Genomic DNA, 13631 nt, shown 5'->3' with positions numbered 1-13631 from the left:
CTTCTGTCAAATTTTAGATCCCATTGTGGCCCGCCAATCAAAAAGTTTGCTCAACCCTGATCTAGAAAGTCTCATATTATTCTCCTCTCGTGAAGAATATTGCTGTATTATAATTTAACTTATGAAACCAGCCCAAGTAAAATGAATGTCCTTTTTGACTTCTATACTCGTCAATGGCAGTCAATGTTAATTTTGTTTATCTTGGTAGCGGTTTATGGTGAAATTGTTGCAAAATGTGTCCTTGGCAGACACGAATGTCCTCGCATCACATCACGCACTCGCCGAAAATATTCTTAAAGGCACGCGTGGCGTCCGTATTTGAATATAGGACCCATTTTGATTAACATTAACAGCAAAAATCAAAAAATAAAATTCCGAGGTGTGACATATTGAGTTCACCGGGATTCTATTTTTGAGCATTTTCAATTGCATGTGTCTGTTCTACAAACAGTGCAGGCATGTCTGCACTTTCTTCAGTGTCCTCAAAGAAATAGAGTCTTCAAGTATCGTCAATTTAACAGCTCGACTTGTGCATTTCGAGAAGAATCGCCGTTTGGGCTGCTCAGTTGGAGCTTGAGATCTTCCCAATTCTGTCAAAGATGTTCGCCCAAATCTAATTTGCAAAGCTCATGCTTTGTCAAGTGGCTACAGGGACGCTTGTGCTGCGAGGGAGAGCGAGATCATTTGGTTCCTGCAACAAAGTCTTTCCACTTGGAGTTAATAGCTTCTGACATGCTGTTTTCAGTATTAGTCGACGAGAGCTTCCGTGGTGTCGTGCTGCAGCAATCACAATGTGGAAAATAATACAACATACAAATATCTTACTTTTTTTTTTTTTTTTTGCGCAATAGTTTTAGTTGTTAGTTTATCGACTAAAGACAAGAAACAGAAATATGATAGATTTTTCTAAATGAGTCTGAAATCTAAATTATCAGCATGGAAGTCCTCCCGTGGGTAATACGCGCCATTTAATAATGTGTTGAAATATGATTTTAATTTCGAATTTGGATTTTGAGCTGAGCTAAAACATATGAGATAGTTGCGGTCAAAGGTCGCCTTTTTGTCAGCGCCAATTTCAACAGATTACCCTCACTTTGCCGGGATCGCACACTGTCACCTCTCTCATATTTTGATTGATGATGTACAACGCGTTTCATGTTTTAATAAATGAGAAGTGAGTGAGTGATATAATACAATTTCTCGGTCATCAGCTATGGCAAATTAAAAAAAAAAAAAGGGTGTGGAGCGGTGGGTGCTTTGGAAATGATTTTCACTGCGGTGCGATTGCGGTCGTGTGCTTACTCGTTCCAAAAGAATTTACGTACATTTATCTCAGAATGTTTTAAAATGTATATAAAAAAAATAAATAAATGAAAGTGCTTCTTGAAAAATTCGTACGAGGAAGGTCCGCTTAATGAGGTGCTCGGTGTGTACAAAACCAAGGCAGGCGCGTGAGCCGTAAGGTGGGGGTGGTGTTTCAATCTATTGAGTCCTACTGGAGGAAGCACTGGTGTGTAGGATGCTGCCGGGGGGGGGGGGGGGGGGGTCATTTCAGACTGGAGGGGGAGGGGGGCGCATACCCGCATCGTTGTCTGATTGTTTTGCGTTCAATTATTCAAGAGAGCCAATTGGCAGCCTCATTCCTTCACCTGGTAATTTACTAAATTGCTGTGCAAAAACAAAATAAGCGCCGCCATAAATACATTTGACCAAACAGGCGTGTTGGGGTACAGTCGCACGCTGAATTATTCCACTTCTTCTTCTTGGGATAGTATTTAAAGTTCCATGAGGTCTCAACTTGTTGATGCACACTTTGAAAGCTCTTCAGATGATCGGAATGAATCATATACAGTAAGTTGATGCTTTAAAAACATGTCGACAATCGAGCCAGACCGGTGCATTGACCAGACAGTGCATTTGTTTGCCTCACCGGTACGATTAATGCCAGGTGTATCCATTAGCTAGCTTGCATGTATTGACAGCTTCACTTTAAGCATCAAGCAAAGTTGTTGTGTATTTTGCATCATAATTGAAAAAAAAAAAGTTTCAAACCTAAGCCATGTTCTCAGGCTTTCGGATGAAAACGTCTGAGTAATATTGGTTCAAAAGGCATTGAAAATTATTGTAAGCATGGATTGCAATGTATTAGAATTATATAATTATATAAGAATTATATATATATATATATATATATATATATATATATATATATATATATATGTATATATATATAAAATAAATATAATTTTTATATTATATAATTAGAAAGTCTGCACACTTTTTTAACACTTAAAAAAAAGGACATTATTAAAACAGATTTTTGAATCTTACAAACCTTGATTTTTTTTTTTTTGAATAGGCCACAGAAGGGAAAAAGACATTAGAAATATTATATCATAGTCAGCATCCGGTCCAGTTAAAAATACAAAAAAAAAATTTAAAAAAGTTCAGATGGACTAATCTAAAAAGAAAGAATTAACTAACCTCAATTGCATTAAAAAAAAAAAATCTATTGGCCCAAGCTGAGGCGGTTGTGTAATTTATTTAGCATGCAATTTCCTGTCTACTATTCTGGGTGAATGTTCTTCCGTCCTTTGTCTGCACTCTCTTGATGCCCTTGCTTTGTTTTTGTGTCCATGTCCGTTCAATTGCACAACTGTGAATCATGTGCAGTAAACAGTACATTTTGTTTTCCGTGCCTTTTTTTTTACTCTTGTGTACTCGGCTAACACATCATTACACGTACTTTTAAAGAGAACGAAATTCACATTTCTTTTGTGGGGGTGGGGTGAAATTAAATCATTAAAATGTGATTTCCTAACACCAAAATGCTAAATAGCCATGTGTGGAAAAGCAGATGGTTATGGTTGACGCTACGTACACCCCAATTAATTTCCAAAACATATGCAGGATTTTCCTACGCAAGCACACTCACGTGTGACTGACTGACTGCGCCAGTGCGTGTGTCTGCGTGCACGAGTGTTTGTGCGTAGACGTGCGTGAAAGTAGGTGGGTGGTCCGGTTCGGCAATCTCGCTTCAGCCTTCACAGCCCAGCCCGACTGTGCGGTGCTGTGCTGGGATGGCAACACAGCAAAGGCAGAAAGAAACCGAATAATGTATGAGTGGAGAGAAAAGATGAAGACACCTTGTGAGTTGCCGCGTAGAACAGATGGCTGCATTGCAATTTGGGAATTAGAAGCGAGGAATTGATATGCAGCTTGCAAACAAAGCTGGCGAGTTTAAACAGCCATCAAGTTTTTTTGTTGTTTTTTTTTTCCCGTTTGAAGTGAACGGACTACGTATGCACTTTAACAGAGCCCGATGTCAGGTGTTATGATGATCCAGTCTCGCAAAATGCAATAGAGCAGTTGTGAGATTTCACGTGACAGGAGTACATTAAATTGTGGCTGAAGTTTGCTGAAGATTTTTTTTTTTTTTTTTTTCTCAACACGATAGCCTGTAGGGGTGTGTCACTTTTCTCAACGGCAGTCAAGGATGTCCCATATCTGTCACGAGCATAAAGCACACACTGATGCAGACACACACGAAGCGCAAACAAATGAAACAAATGACAGCCACAACAAAAACAGCTGCCCTGTTCTTATCGCAAACATTGCTGATGACCACAACAAATCATCCCAGCTCAGGAAGTCGGAACAAAAAGAGAGACAGTTATGCCGACACAATCAGCGGAGGAGCACAGATCTAGGATTTTTTTTTAAATTTATTTATTTTTTTATTTGAATACATAAACAACTTAACGTTCGTGTGCCCTAAAAAAGTCATCAGCAATCAGTCAGGACGGTGATGCGCCGGGCTATGAGGAGCATTTACTCAACGTCCCCCGAAGGCTACAAATCCAGCAGATGTACATCACCTAATCCAATCAAATTCCGCATTCAACAACGGCAGCAAACACGAGATCAAGACCTGCGTTCGCAGACAAAGCCAACGTGTATGATGGGGAAAAAAGTCATATTCATCTCACGTCTTGATTTCCAAATCCGATTTTTACTGCTGTCCTCTTTTGTGATTAAGGAGCATAAAAAGTGGACGTCCAGTGGTGGTTGGGAGAAGACATCCTCAAATTTGTAAGCAAGAAGCGCGAAAAACCATCCACCATTTCACTTTGCTTTTTGGGCTCATTAGTGTCAAATCCAATTCGCATCAACATGAAGGTTGGAAGTAGACGAGGTGAAAAAGGAGCATACTCCAGATGACTTTCTCTTTACCGCAGTTAAACATGATTTTGTTTCTAAAGTCTAAACCGGGGGTGTCCAACTCATTTTTTGTGGACGTCGTTATAGTTTTCCTTGAAATTGTGAACCCTTATAAATGTATGACCTTACGTTATCACATACACACAACAAATTGTTTTGAAATCAGAAGCCAGTCAGTCATTGGTCAACAATTTGGGGATTGATAACAAATATGTCGTTAAAAGTGAAGTAAATGTGCTCGAAACAGGAAGTTGACAGACGTGATTTGCCAATCGCGGGCCACACAAAATCAGGTCGCGGGCCAGATCTGGCCCCCCGGGCCACGTGTTTGACACCTATGGTCTAAATGATCATTATATTGAACCGCAGAAAAATCGTTCAGATCATTAGAATGCGGTGATGATTGTTTTTTTTTTTCTTTTTCAATTTGCTTTGGATTCGGTTAGAACCCGAATAGCCACTTCCCCGCCAATGAATGTGGATTTCCACTCGAGGCGAGAATGCGACACAATCTCGTATGCATTCTTTGGCCTTTGCATGTGAAGCCACCATGAAGGGTTAACAATAAACGCTTCACCATTGTCATGTTTAATTAACTTCCATTCTGCTATCATGTCGTGAAAATGGAAGTTGTGGATGGTATAGAACCGAGGTCCCCCCCCGCCCCCCCCCCCTCTCCGCTCATCCTCATCCTCACATCTCCCGCTTGCCATCCCTCCAGTTACAGTAACAGCATAACCTCAGACCGCATTTCCACATCTATAATTAATTAATCCTGTCTCCGTGTATTTTTTCAAGAGAGCGCATTCCGCCGCCTCCAAGACTGACTATGTAAATGTGCGTATGACTGCCTCCCAGACAATCTCATCAACGTACACCTGCGTCCGCATCCACGTTACGCAAAAGGTCACGCTTTTGCATTTAAGAGTGCCAAGCTCATCCTAATAAAGTGGCGTCCAGCTCATCCAAGTGTTTGAGAGCGACCGTGAACCCGCTTCGAAGATCACGGCGCCTCACAGCAATATTGCAGAGATGTGCGACATGAGCTGGGGGGAGTGAGTCAGGGATCAAATTTTAGCCTTTTATCTGCCTTATTGCACCGAAGAAGTGGTCACCCGCGGGAGAGAGCGCTGTCTTACATGCACTCGTCTTCTGGAAAAAGCAAATTATGCATGCTGCTCTGTTCCATAGTCATCATCGTCGTCGTCATCACTTTGTAATGAACGGGGCTTTTAAAAAGGACGCTGGATGTCTTGCCCTCACTGGAACGCGCTGTTTTTATTACACCGGCATGTGCTGCTAGGTCTGTTTATGTTGCATTGTTAATGGGAATATCACATTTCCCCTTTGTCTTAATTATAGTGTGTGTGTGTGTGGGGGGGGGGGGATCCATCCATGGGATTATTTGTTCATTTGCATCATCCAGCACGATCGAACACATTCCACGAAGGCCGCCAGAGATTGCGGCACCGAGCTCTGTTTACACAACATCTTGGCTCTCGCTATCTTGCAGATGGGCCACAATATTTGCATATCGCAACAGGATTATATTTAAATAGATGGAACTATTTTTTTTTTAACTAAAGACAAAGCTTCAAATATGGTAACGCAATGATTCCATATTATCTCGTAATTCTGCATATCCGTTTTCTTTTTTAATTTATATACTTATTTTTTTAGAGGCGGGAAGTTTTGTTTATTAGCCTCAATAGCTTCAATTATTTTGGTGATAAACAACATGTGTTGTTTTCTTTTTTAGGGGGGCGTTCAAAATGAATTGATGTAACGTCAAGGAACGAGTAAAATCGTATTCCTGGGAAAATATGCCGGAGTGTGGCCTCGCAATCATTAATAACCTCTCTGGTGTTTTTCTGGCCTGGGGCTAAAAGTATAAGAGTCATAACGAGGGCGTCGCGTTCCATGAGGTTATCTTGATGGATGGTGAAATGACATATTTCTGAATGAACCAGCGTTTTTTTTTTAGTTTTTTTTTTTAGACCATTATTAGAAATAAATAAATAAATAAAAACCATCAAAAATTTGTGACCCTCTGAGCACAATGAGTATCACACAATATGTCTCAGCAGCGCAATGCTCCTCCCATCCAGTCGCCAGCTACCAACACAAATACTCCAGTGAGCGTCCGAGGAGATGATTCACCATAAATCTCTGTTAATCACGTCCGTCTGGTCAGCACAAGGCCACCTAACACACATTCGGCTTCCTTCTGTAGTGACGGTAAAAAGAGCGGCATTTGTTTGACCTTCTTGCCAACACCTTCGCCGAGTGTCTTTCAAAGTCTTCCATTTCATAAAGCACCTACGAGAGGAACGCTCCGTGCCGCTGTCAAATTGCTTCCGATGACATTTGTGTTGACGGACAGGTATGAAAAATATGTTCAACCTTTCTTAGATCGACCATTATGGGGGTGATGAGGTTCCGCTTTGCGATAGCGTAAACACTCACTCGCCGTATTCCAATTCAGACAGCCAGCTTTATGAACAAAGAAATGACAAAATATCCTACCACCTTGAACAAAAAATAAATAGATTAACTCCTCCGGAGTCCAATAAAAAGTAACATGATATAGTAGTTGATTAAAACTAGGAAGTGGTGCGTAAATGGACAAAATAACTGTAAATACTGACACGGCTAATCTCAGGCCAGCTGTTCGAGTGAGGTCCTTTAATCCTGGTCCAGATCTGTGATGTGCTCATTGTTGGCTTGGGGACAGATGAGCAACAGCCACCAGGCTGCCAATTGGGCTAAAGGCAGCAGACTGCTCCCATGGCCACTTTTCAGCATAATAAGCTGCAAATATGTGGATCCTGAAGCGGAGCCCCAATGTTTTTTTTAGACTAGATATCACCAAAACACGGTCTGTATTTATATCATTCCAGCTGGTTTGGTCCTTATCCCAAAAATCCAAAGTAATTGATTTACGATAAAATAGTAATTGTATATGGATGGGTGTGTATCACGTCTAAGTCACAAAAAAAAATAATCTTGAAAGTAACATCAACACAATTTTAACCTGAAATCACCTTTAATCGCTAATTAAGGATGTTTAAAAAAATAATTTTGTTGACATTGGAAAACACGGTTGCACGGGTTAGCAGCTAGCAGCTAGCCCCTGAGTGAGTGGCGCAAATAGGCTGGCAAGGGCATTCGGACTACTTTTCAAAGGCAATTCAAAAGTGACTTAAGAACATCAGTAGCGATTTTTGAGTAAGCTTGGTTTGTTATGAACAATTTAAGTTTAAGTAAAAAAAAATAAAATAAAAAATCAAAGCCAGTTTATTATTTATCAAAATGTTATTTTCTCTTCTGTATTCATTCAATGGTTGTTTCAGCAATCAAAAATACAATATTTCATTTCACCCAACTCAGTTATTCAATAAAATATTCAGTAGGATAATCAAATAAATAAACACCACGTAATTAGTTACACCTGGACATTACACTCAACAATCAATGAAACATTAAATTCAGAATATGAAAATAACAGTGATTAAATTTTCCATACAATTATAGAATTACATAAAATGTATTTGGTGATTTTAATTGTTTGCCTCTCGGAAGATGCATAAAAATCCACTGCAAATAACCAACAATGCAACTAATATTTAGCAAAATTAATTTGCTATATGCCAGCGCCAAAATGCACAACGATTTGGATCTGGCACTTTTGGTGCACGTGCCCATCTTGTCTTATATGTACCGTAACGCAAAAAGTATCAGAACCAGTTGCTTTTCCCACCCATGCAAATCAAATCATTCCTTTGATGCTCCACAGTTTGTCAATATGAGTTCTGACGGACATGAAATAAAATATCATGCACGCAGGCAAGCCTCTTCAGTCGGTGTAATAACCCTTTGAATCACTGTCAAAATTGACTGCGCACGGTGACACACCGCAGCCGGTCTTGTTGTCTGATCTGCATGCAACTCCACGTGCCAAACCCGATTGTCTGCGGACAGATGAACAAGCGGGAAAGAGACGAGACAACATCTGTGTCACGTTTCTGCGAGAGGAAAGGTCAGGAGTGTAAGACGTGCAACGGATGACTGACAGATGCAAGGCCGCCCGTATTCTCGAGGTAACAGGCAGAAGGAAACTGACAATCCCGTCTTAATCTTGCCGATGAGAAGAATCTAACTGCCACCCCCTTGTGGAACACATGTAAACAAAATGCGCCCATCTTACTGAATGTCAACTTCAAAGAATATATACTTCTCCGTAAGAGCACATATTCAAATCGAGAAAAGGGATAGCGACAAAAGCGGACGATATAAAAAGGAACAATGCGATCAATACAGGTTTGAATCGTATTATTAATAAGGCTCTATTCAGCCTTTTTTCATCTGAGAGTGTAAGACTCGAATCATTTTTGTTTTGCGGCGCCAATTACTGGCTGGGAAAGGCGCTTGGAGGAAGCACCATTAAAGCCAGCATTTGAAGAAAGAGAAAACTGCCGTGTGTTTTCTCTCAGGGGGATGTAATTGATGAGAGCAACGGTTCACCACACCCACTGGAGCATGTCCCTCGAAAAAAAGGATCATTTGGCTTACAGTGTAATTGCCAGTCCTACCTGACTGCTGTTTTTCAAATGCTCGGCTTGACTATAAACTAGCATCACGCCATTATTGTTTTTCAACGCATATATATATATATATATATATATATATATATATATATATATTAGGGGTGTTCCAATCATTTTTCCCAAAATTTCTAAAAGAAAAATCATGCGTCAGATCGGTGACGTGTTTGGCTTAGTGCCGAATGGCGGCACATTACCGTGGCGTTCAGATAACGCAAGTTCTGCCTTGCTCGTCAACGCGAGAGCTGTTTATGAAACTTTAACTGTCTCAATCAATTTGTTCCTGGATGTGTGTTTCTATGGTAGAGGTGTGAAAGCATTGCCCGGAAGCAAAGAGTGCAGTGCAGAAAAACCCAAGTCGTCTTTTCTACAGATACGTATTCTCTGCCGCTTGCTCGAGAACTAAAAGTCCTATTAAATCCTTCCCCGGTCCCAAATGGCTTTATATGCGGAATCAACCGCTTTTACGCAAGTGTTAGTTCTGCCTTTTCTGCTGCTAAAACCTTTACGATATGGATGAATTGACCCCCGGATTTAAAAAGACAATGACTAAGTGCAAAAAAACGCCTTTAAGAACCTGTTTAAGACGGAGAGGAAATACCTCGTCAGCCATTTGGCCTAGGTGTTAAAAGCACTGGAAAATAACCGCACATCCTCGTCCGATGAGATAACAGACACACAAGCTTGCATGTATCTTTTACATGTTCCATTTGCCCAAACCTTTTTTTTCTGATTTTTTTTTTCTCCTTGACAAGTTTGTCTGAGAAGTCAGAATAATAGCCAAGAAAAGAGGATGGTGTTCGTTTCGTAATCATTTAATTGATCAGCAGAATGACGCTTAATAATGAATTGTTTCAGCGCATAGACATGAATTACCGAGCGCAGCTTGTAGTGGCAACTTTATTAGGCGGGTCGGCAGATTGGATCTGTAGGAAATGTTCATTATCAAGTACCTGACAATCATGTTTCCACTAGATTATATTCATAAAAAAAAAAAAAATGAAAAAAACACTGAAAAACCTAGAACTGTTTAAGAAGTACATGCATTAATTAGTAATTACCCCAGTGGTCCCATTCGAGCTAAATATGTTCAAAGTAAGAATGTATAAATAGACTGGGAATAGCGGTTGTGAGAGACACTGAAATTGACGCCGTGGCAATAGTTTCTTGCGTATCCGAGTTGGGTGGTTTCATCAGGCTCGGTGCGTGTGCTGTTAGGAACGCGACGGCTGAGTTGAGTTGCGGTGCAACTGGCTGTGGCTCACTCTCAAAAACCTCCACCCACAGAGACTTCCGCAACTGTCACATGCCACTGAACCATTGTAAACCACACACACGGGACACCCACCCACACACACGCGCACGCATACACTAACAGTGAGGCCATTTTCATAAAAAGAACCACTGGCGCACTGGGCCCAGCTGGTCCCTGAGTTGACACTGAAACTGCACATCTGGTGTCACTGCTTCGTTTGAGGGATGCCATCTGCTTGGAAGGATTGAGGGAGGGAGAGGGACATAGGTACAGCGAAATGGGGAGGGGGTGGGGGGGTGGTCGGTTTGGACGACTCGGAGGAGACAACCCAAACAAGATCCTCGTCAATACGACGGCGTTTGAAACAAGCACATCAAAAAAAAATGGATGTACTTTATACTTTGCACGCATTAGTCCTCTTCCGAGTAAGAGGATTAGATGTCAGAGTCAGGTTGGCTCTGGCATCATTTGGAGCTAATGGCAACCAACAGATAGCATGCTAAATGATTCCCACTCTCAGCAAAACACGCGTCTTCCCAACACGAATGAGAGTTGTGCTTTGAAACGGCATCGGCTATTAGTTTCATGGCGAACTTGTGCTGAACGTGTAATGTCATGCAGGTGCACCAGTCTCGCTCTATTAGCGGTGACTGCGGAAGTCATGCACATATAGAATCCATGCGATGCTCTAATTAACCCTCGTGAGCCCGCTTCATACATCACCCGGGACCTCATGTATGCACAGAGCTGTAACATGTAATATCTTCCATCCACAGTGTCACAAGGATGTGCAATTAACAACCGCAAACACGACGCCAGACAAGATCGACGGTGCTTTGGCAAGAGTCCAAAGCGTGGTACTGTTGTGGTTTGGAACCAAATAGAATATGGCTACCTTATCTTTGCAATGATATTATCAAGGGCACATTATGTTGTCGGAGCATGTCAAAATGTCAGTAAAGATCGCATGGATTCAGCCGCAATATATAAGGCATGTTCACGCACGCACGCACGCACGCGTGCACACACAAAGTGCCTCCTGCCTGCAGCGGCCAACTGAATCACGCTCTTATTAAACCTTGATCGGAATTCCAGCTTGGGCATTATCCACTTACAGTTATTAATGCTGCCGTTCCCTAGGGGTGGTGGTGGTGTTGGGGGGTGGGGGGGGCAAATCAGGCAATGAGGGAGGGACACACACATGCACACGCGTACACACTGCTCGGACAGATGTTGTCTCGTAAGCTCTACGACATTTTTTTAAATTTAAATATGTTGGTTTTGGTTCATTTTGAACAAGGAAGTTGTGTGACGACACCATGGGCTTTTCTCACTGCTCTTTTTCACAGCAAATACTTAAATTTAACAATTAAAAAAAAAAAAAGGCATTTCTATTGGTAAAGATTCATAGGTAAAATTTAATCAGAACGCAGCACGGAAAATATGTCGAGAATTTTAGTTTTAAGAAGCCAATCGACAATGTTCATGAGTATGGGCATGAATAAGTGGAGGAAAAAATGCTCCCATCAGGTGAGAAATAGCACACACAACTATACACTATAAAATCAAAAACACACACACTCACACACTGCACACAAAAGAATCCTTCAACTGACACTTTTTTTTTTTTTAATCAACTCCAGCAGAAAAGTGGTTCATGCTGAGATATGATAACCCCGCACTACGTGGAGAATGACACATGCACAATTACTACTAAAAGCTGGAAACAAAGAAGGGACAGTTTTCATTTTACTTTTCCAATGTACTTAAACCTCAGCCCTGTTAATGAGAAATTCAAAGATTTTCCATGTTTGCCCAGAGTTAATTAAAAATGTGAGCACCCCCCCCCACACACACACAATTATTATATTTAATACGAACAAGGATGCAAGACAGGAGAGTTAGAAAATAGGTGAATGGCAATATCATGTTGGATGTAAACTGCGGACAAGTCAATTACATGATAGGATGTAGATGTTCGATTGACAGAAGCTGTGGCTTTAGTTGACAATTCACAATTACTCAGTTCTCGTAGCGCGTTTCAAATTTCGAATGTAAACAAAGTGGTGACATATTTTTTCCTTTTATTACACCTGCCCTATCTATGTATCTAGCTAGCTAGCTAGCTATCTAGTTAGCTAGCTATTTCTCTATCTATTTGTCTCGCTAGCTAGCTAGTTAGCTAGCTATCTATCTATTAACTATCTATCTTTTTGTTTTGTTCGACCATTTATCAATTATAAGTCATATGTATCATTTTGTGTACATTAATTTGGGTATGTTGACAATTTCATTCATGCGAGTAAGTAGTAGTACGTAATGTATAACATTTTTGGAAGTAACTTGCCCGACACGGGTTTTCAGCGATTGTAGCTGTCTGACAATATTATTAATGTTAGTCCAGACGCTGGCACAGGTGCTGCCACGTATCTAATTATCTGTTTGCGGGAAGCAGCACCTGCAGTGATTGTGGACACAGATGCAGCTACTGTACGTCACGCTTTATTAAGTTATGTATTGTCGGCACAGATGAATACTGTACATGTTAAATTATCGGATCTACTAAAAAGAAAAAAATAAATAAATTAACTAGCACTTTTGCTTATGAATGCTTATTTTAAATATCCATAATTTCTGAGTTAAATCCTGACAACCAGTGTCATTCTATCATGTAAATAATCTTTTTTTACTGCATTATGCAGAGTTTGAACTCCGCTTGCTTAAAACTCAGAGAGCAACAAAATGTCCTTCCTTCCATTTTGGGCAGTTCGTCATCACCTTTTGTGATCGTGTTTCCGATGAGCGAAACACCTGGATGTAAATAATTCAACCAGCATGAATTTTCCTCTCAGCGATGATATGATAGTAAGGTCTGCTTGGACCACAAGGTGTTACAGGCTAGCTTTTGATTGAAAACCAGAACAGGTAGAGCTGGGTGGGGGGTGCGGAGTGCGGGGGGGCAGCGCATGTAGGCGGTGGGGCGGTGTGTGGGGGGGGGGTCTGCTGCAAACAAGGCGGGATCTGACTTTGATGAGGAGACATGAAGAAGAGGAAAGGCTCAGGCTTCAAGGTAAGCGGGTGTGTGAGGAGGTGATAAGGAAGCTGCAGCAGATGCCGCGCACGCGTTTGCACGCACATAGCTAGCCTTACATGAACACAAACATACTCCAAGAAATACTATGCACTGAATATTTCCAATCAACTGTAACTATATATAGACAAAGTAACAAAACATTCAAGACTTTGGGGAAAACATGACGATGAAGACAACGTGACACATGACAGCAACAATGAACCGACAGACTGAGAGAAACCGGGTAATAAAATACAAACAAATTCACGAGACACGTCACGATTGGTTGATTGGAGACAAGGAGCAGAACGGGAACAGGTGGTAACCACGACATGAATTAAACCATGACATACCATGAAAGAAAACGAAACCAAATCGAAACAGTCAATTAAAAATACAAACTAAGACCGTTTTTTAAAGGTGGGGGCTGCCAAAAGTCCTATTTTTACACACATTCTTAAATATTCAGAGTCGTCAT

The 13631-nt window shown here is 41.0% G+C and overlaps 1 protein-coding gene across 2 annotated transcripts in view; it reads right to left on the bottom strand.

Moving 5' to 3' along the window:
* LOC148320303 (roundabout homolog 2-like) overlaps window positions 1-13631 on the bottom strand; it is a 59392-nt gene that overhangs the window by 27143 nt on the left and 18618 nt on the right. The gene's annotated exons all lie outside the window — the stretch shown is intronic.

This window comes from Idiotropiscis lumnitzeri, chromosome 17 (assembly GCF_059441095.1).
Source record: "Idiotropiscis lumnitzeri isolate Australia: NSW breed Sydney's pygmy pipehorse chromosome 17, RoL_Ilum_1.0, whole genome shotgun sequence".
Classification (NCBI taxonomy): domain Eukaryota; kingdom Metazoa; phylum Chordata; class Actinopteri; order Syngnathiformes; family Syngnathidae; genus Idiotropiscis; species Idiotropiscis lumnitzeri.
Note: the sequence above shows the minus strand (reverse complement) of the source record. Positions and strands in the feature narration are given on the sequence as shown.